The following is a 6,132-nucleotide window of genomic DNA, read 5'->3' on the forward strand; positions in this document are numbered from 1 at the left end:
TTAGGTTTAGGATTAGGGTTAGGGGGTTAGGGTTAGGTTTAGGGTCAGGGTTAGGTTTAGGGTCAGGGTTAGGGGGTTGGGGTTACGTTTAGGGTTGGGGTTAGGGTTGGGGCTAGGGCTAGGGTCGGGGTTAGGGTCAGGGTTATGGTTCGGGTTGGGGATCTGATGGAAGTGGGGAGATTTTTCCAAAGTCTGGGTGGGGTGGGGTCAGGGTTAGGGTCGGAGTTAGGGTTAGGTTTAGGGTCGGGGTTAGGGTCAGGGTTTGGTTGGAGTTGGGGATCTGATGGAAGTGGGGAGATTGTTCCAAAGTCTGGGTGGGGTTGGGGTCAGGGTTAGGGTCGGGGTTAGGGTTTGGGTCGGGGTTTGGGTTGGGGTTAGGTTTAGGGTTAGGGTTGGGGTTACAGTCAGGGTTTGGGTTGGGGTTAGGTTTAGGGTTAGGGTTGGGGTTACAGTCAGGGTTATGGTTGGGGTTAGGTTTAAGGTCAGGGTTATGGTTGGGGTTAGGGTTAGTGTTAGGTTTAGGGTCAGGGTTAGGGGGTTGGGGTTAGGTTTAGGGTTTGGTTGGAGTTGGGGATCTGATGGAAGTGGGGAGATTGTTCCAAAGTCTGGGTGGGGTTGGGGTCAGGGTTAGGGTCGGGGTTAGGGTTTGGGTTTGGGTTTGGGTCGGGGTTAGGGTTTGGGTTGGGGTTAGGTTTAGGGTTAGGGTTGGGGTTACAGTCAGGGTTATGGTTGGGGTTAGGTTTAGGGTCAGGATTAGGGTTGGGGTTAGGTTTAGGGTCAGGGTTATGGTTGGGGTTAGGGTTAGTGTTAGGTTTAGGGTCAGGGTTAGGGTTAGGGGGTTGGGGTTAGGGTCGGGGTAAGGGTTAAGGGGTTGGGGTTGGGGTCAGGTTTAGGGTTAGGGTTAAGGTCAGGGTTAGGGGGTTAGGGTTAGGTTTAGGGTCGGGGTTAGGTTTAGGGTCAGGGTTAGGGGGTTGGGGTTACGTTTAGGGTTGGGCTTAGGGTCAGGGTTATGGTTGGGGCTAGGGCTAGGGTCGGGGTTAGGGTCAGGGTTATGGTTCGGGTTGGGGATCTGATGGAAGTGGGGAGATTTTTCCAAAGTCTGGGTGGGGTGGGGTCAGGGTTAGGGTCGGAGTTAGGGTTAGGTTTAGGGTCGGGGTTAGGGTCAGGGTTTGGTTGGAGTTGGGGATCTGATGGAAGTGGGGAGATTATTCCAAAGTCTGGGTGGGGTTGGGGTCAGGGTTAGGGTCGGGGTTAGGGTTTGGGTCGGGGTTAGGGTTTGGGTTGGGGTTAGGTTTAGGGTTAGGGTTGGGGTTACAGTCAGGGTTATGGTTGGGGTTAGGTTTAGGGTCAGGGTTAGGGTTGGGGTTAGGTTTAGAGTCAGGGTTAGGGTTAGGGTTAGGGTTTGGTTGGAGTTGGGGATCTGATGGAAGTGGGGAGATTGTTCCAAAGTCTGGGTGGGGTTGGGGTCAGGGTTAGGGTCGGGGTTTGGGTTTGGGTCGGGGTTAGGGTTTGGGTTGGGGTTAGGTTTAGGGTCAGGGTCAGGGTTATGGTTGGGGCTAGGGCTAGGGTCGGGGTTAGGGTCAGGGTTATGGTTCGGGTTGGGGATCTGATGGAAGTGGGGAGATTTTTCCAAAGTCTGGGTGGGGTGGGGTGGGGTGGGGTCAGGGTTAGGGTCGGAGTTAGGGTTAGGTTTAGGGTCGGGGTTAGGCTCAGGGTTTGGTTGGGGTTGGGGATCTGATGGAAGTGGGGAGATTGTTCCAAAGTCTGGTTAGGGTTAGGGTTAGAGTTTGGGTTAGGGTTAGGGTCAGGGTTGGGGTTGGGGTTGGGGATCTGATGGAAGTGGGGAGATTGTTCCAAAGTCTGGTTAGGGTTAGGGTTAGAGTTTGGGTTAGGGTTAGGGTCAGGGTTGGGGTTGGAGTTGGGGATCTGATGGAAGTGAGGAGATTGTTCCAAAGTCTGGGTGGGGTTGGGGTCAGGGTTTGGGTTATGGTTAGGGTTAGGGTCAGGGTTGGGGTTAGGTTTAGGGTTAGGGGGTTAGGGTATACAAAAGCACAGTCGCCTTTGGTTTTTAGTTTGGCACCTGGTACGGCCAACAGGTTTTGGTTGGAAGACCTAAGTGACCGCATGGTTGTATACGGGCTCAGTAGCTCGGATATATATGCAGGAGCTAAACCGTGTGAGGCCTTATAAGTGATTAAGAGAATCTTGAAATCAATCCTGAACTTCACTAAAACAGGAGTGATGTGGGATCTGCAGCCAGTCCTAGTTAATAGCCTCGTCACTGCATTTAGTACAAGCTGAAGACGTGAGAGGTCAGCTCAGCTAAGGAAAGTGAAAAGGGAGTTACAGTAATCGAGATGGGGAAAAAATGAAGATATCCACTTGATATGACTAACTCAGACTGCTGAAGCCTCATATAAGCTTCACATCAACTTTTAAATGACTGTGTGGACACACTGTGGATTTCAGCTTCCATCACTTACACTGAAAGCACATTTAAAGGATTTTAATATCCAGTATGAAGAGGAGGAATGATTACAGCAAGGAAAACCTCTTTCACTGTTCATATGGACACCTGACTGCTGTTTTAAGACGGGTTCTCAACTGGTCTCACCCTGGGACCCACATTTTCCCAAGTCGCGACCCACTGTTATAGAATTCAAACCAAGCAAATTTATTTTTTCAAAAATATCCTTGGAAACACACGTATATCATCTTTTTTTTAACATAAGTACATATATATGTGTATGTATGTATGTATATATATACACATACGTCATATTTGCCTCCGAACAGCAACACAAACTTAAAGTGAACGTCAATCAAATGATGGTTACGGCGCAATACTGCTGCACATCTCTGACGCATGTCTGTCAAAATATTTATTTTTTCAAAATAAAAGACAAGTCCAACATCAGATGCGCATTAAATATTATTTTTGATCGCGACCCACCAGTTGAGGAATCACTGTTTTAAGACACACTTGAAAAACTGTGAACTCGTCCTTTAAATGAAGCATCAGCTCAACACGCAAAGACAACCGATGACTGTCTAAACCAAACATTATTTTACTTTATTACAAGTAAACTGAAACTTTCTTCCTTTTCCAGTAATTATTCTGTCACGTCTGTGATAAAACACATGTAACAGCTGTTCATACGAGTGAAAACCTTTAAATAAATTTTTCATTATTGTAACTGTGGTGTTGAGTCTAATTATACTGATAAAACAGAAGACTGGAAGCCACTATAGGTAATTGGGCTACTTTTATGATTATCAGGTTGGGCTCTAGCCTGTGATTGTCCTACTTTTTGTCAGTGATATCTGGCAAAACTGGTTGTAAACATAAACTGCGTAACTGTAAATTATAGTGTTTTTCTCATCCCAGAGCTGCCGTTCACCACATTTTAATTGCGCAAGTTTTGTTTGCATAGGAGGCTGTGGACCAGCAGTGGTTTCTTTTCATACACACATCTGACGGGTGTCACTTACAAGCATGGAGCAATTTCCCGACAACAGACTCTGTAGAGGGTTGAGCTGAGTTCATCGACCACTTCCTCATATGCAAATTTAACCCATCAGACATATAAATGACACGTGTTGGTGTTAGTTTGTCTTTAGTTCATTTAAATAAGGGAAAAACGTGGCTGCAGAACATGGTTTTTGGATGACAGGGAAGAGCTGGCTTTGTTATTTATTTTTGTGTTAGCAGTGAAGATGGATATGTGGTGTCTTAAACAGCTTTCTGCTTGGACAGTTGTGAGCCTCCTCTGTGTCTCCTCTCATAGTGAGTTACCCACAAAGCTTTTCATTAGAAGAGCTGTGTGTTTTGAATTAATTAAGTTATAGGATTTTTTTTTTTTTACTCTAGAACAATTAGCTTTCTCAGATATTTAATGCGATAGATCTAGATTTAGTTTAACAATGAAAGAACTGCTTTTCAGAAGGAAAACAACTTTAAATTAAGCTTCTAAACAGAAGATGTAACTTATATTAATGCTGTCTGTCATTGTTATCTGAGTCAAGTCTTTCATTTTGCTTTTCAGCTGTGAATTCTTTACAAATTATCTTTAAATTCAGCAGCAGAGGTTTGATGTTTTTACACGTTTCTCCTCCTGTTTCTACCAAACTAAAGTGTTTTTATGTTCATGCTCAAGTCCAGTTTCCAACCTTTTATGGCTTTTGTTCCTGTAAAATGAAACAACTTGTGACAGGTTAAATCAGATATGTATCAACTGAGTGATTTTCCTTTCTCTGAATGTTAAATTTGAATTATTTTAGAGGCTTGAAAGAATAAAACGATCCAGTATTTCACAAGAAAATAGAAAAACATCTGGATCTTGATCCTGACACTGAATTAATCCACATTTAAGATGTAATGTAGAAACAGATATGGTGTCTAGATGTCTGCTTTAATTTATAACATGCTCAAGGTCATATATCTTAAAATAAAGGTTTAGATTGTCAAAGACTCATGACGGAGGTTTCTCATGCTGATAAGCAGAATCCACAGATGTACTTCTAGTGTGAATCTTAACTCTAGTTTTCTGTGTGTTTGTGTGTCAGAGGTGACAGTGAAGGACACTGACTTGAACCTGTGTGAGAAGGATGACAAAGTGTGTGTCACCGACTTCAGAGACTGCAACCCCCGACCGTCTACATCTATACTGCGTGAGTCGACACACTTGGTTGTTCTTATCATTGTCGGTTTTTATCTTGTTTTTCAGTGGCTTCTATCGCTTCAGTTTGTTCAAAAGATAAAGAAACTCTGACCTCAGTTTGACAGTTCAAATATAGTCCTACACATAAATAATGACTTGACGGTAAACTCAGTCGTCTTGTTACAGAACTTAATAAGTTAGTTCAGCTTTATTTATTCAGGAAATCTCATTGAGATCAAGATCTGTGTGTGAGAGAGAGATCTGAAACCAAGTCACATATACACACGATAAGACACACTCACTAATTAACAATCATAAATGTTATTGATAAAGACATCAGCTAGTAAAACTCTCTAACTTCAAGCTGTGTTGCAGTTTATTCCAGTAGTGAGGTGCAAAGTACTGCACTGAGCTCAATAAGGATGTTAAAGAGTTATAATGTTGGAATATAATGTTCAACATGGTCATAGATTGAAAGATTGTGTAAAAATGCTCCCTGAAAGTCAAAAGTCAGGGCTTCAACCTGCTCTGAACGCTTCTTTGTAAAGTTACTTCCTCCTCGAACTAACATTAGATCATATTATCAGATCTGATTGGAACAGATGGATTTAAGAAGTTTATATTTCGAGTAAAGAAGGAGAAAAAGAAGTGAAATCCTGCTATTATAGTTCGTTTACAAAACCTGAAAGTAAATTGATATTTGCTGTCATGAGAAATCTTCAGGTCAACCACAACTTCATCATTCAACTCAAAACTTGCAAGAGAAAGACTCAAAATATACACTTGAAGCCGGTAGAGTTCAACCTGAATAGGTTTACTGTTCATAAAGAGCAATACGAAGCAAACCGAGGCCTTGATACCTGCTGCAAAATCATGAAACAATCCCACCTAAGACTCCACCTCGTTTTTTTATAACCATATTCAAAACTATTCTGCCATTATCGCTGAGTTCATTAGTGACCTTGACGCTTTGGTAGCGATTCAAGTATGATTCATCTTAGACACAATGGTGTCTCACACTTCTCTAAAATGTATCAGTTGCACGTGGCTTAGAGATAATAATGTCTCTTCCACTTTTCTCAGAATGAAAATGTGCTTAATGACCTTTTAATCACCTCACACAGAACCAAAATATTATATATTACTGATTAGCCTTCTGATTAACTTCCCTTTTTGATATAAATGCTGTCTTTGCACATTCACTGGTACATCCGTTTGATAAAGGAGAAAGCAGCCTCCACCACACAGCTTTGCCTTTAAAACAGCAGCAGTTCCCCTTCTGTGGGTTTCGGCGTTTCGGCTGCTTCTGTCTGTTCATGTTAATCCCAGACTGACTCTGTGATGTTGAGATATCAGAGACCATCTGTTGCATCCTTGTTCTCCTTGTCGATGAAGATAGTTCTTAATGACTCTGGCTGGATGTTTGGACTCGTTGTCCTGCTGCAGAATAACTTTAGGACCAATCAGACAC

Source organism: Thunnus albacares, chromosome 2, assembly GCF_914725855.1.
Source record: "Thunnus albacares chromosome 2, fThuAlb1.1, whole genome shotgun sequence".
Lineage (NCBI taxonomy): Eukaryota > Metazoa > Chordata > Actinopteri > Scombriformes > Scombridae > Thunnus > Thunnus albacares.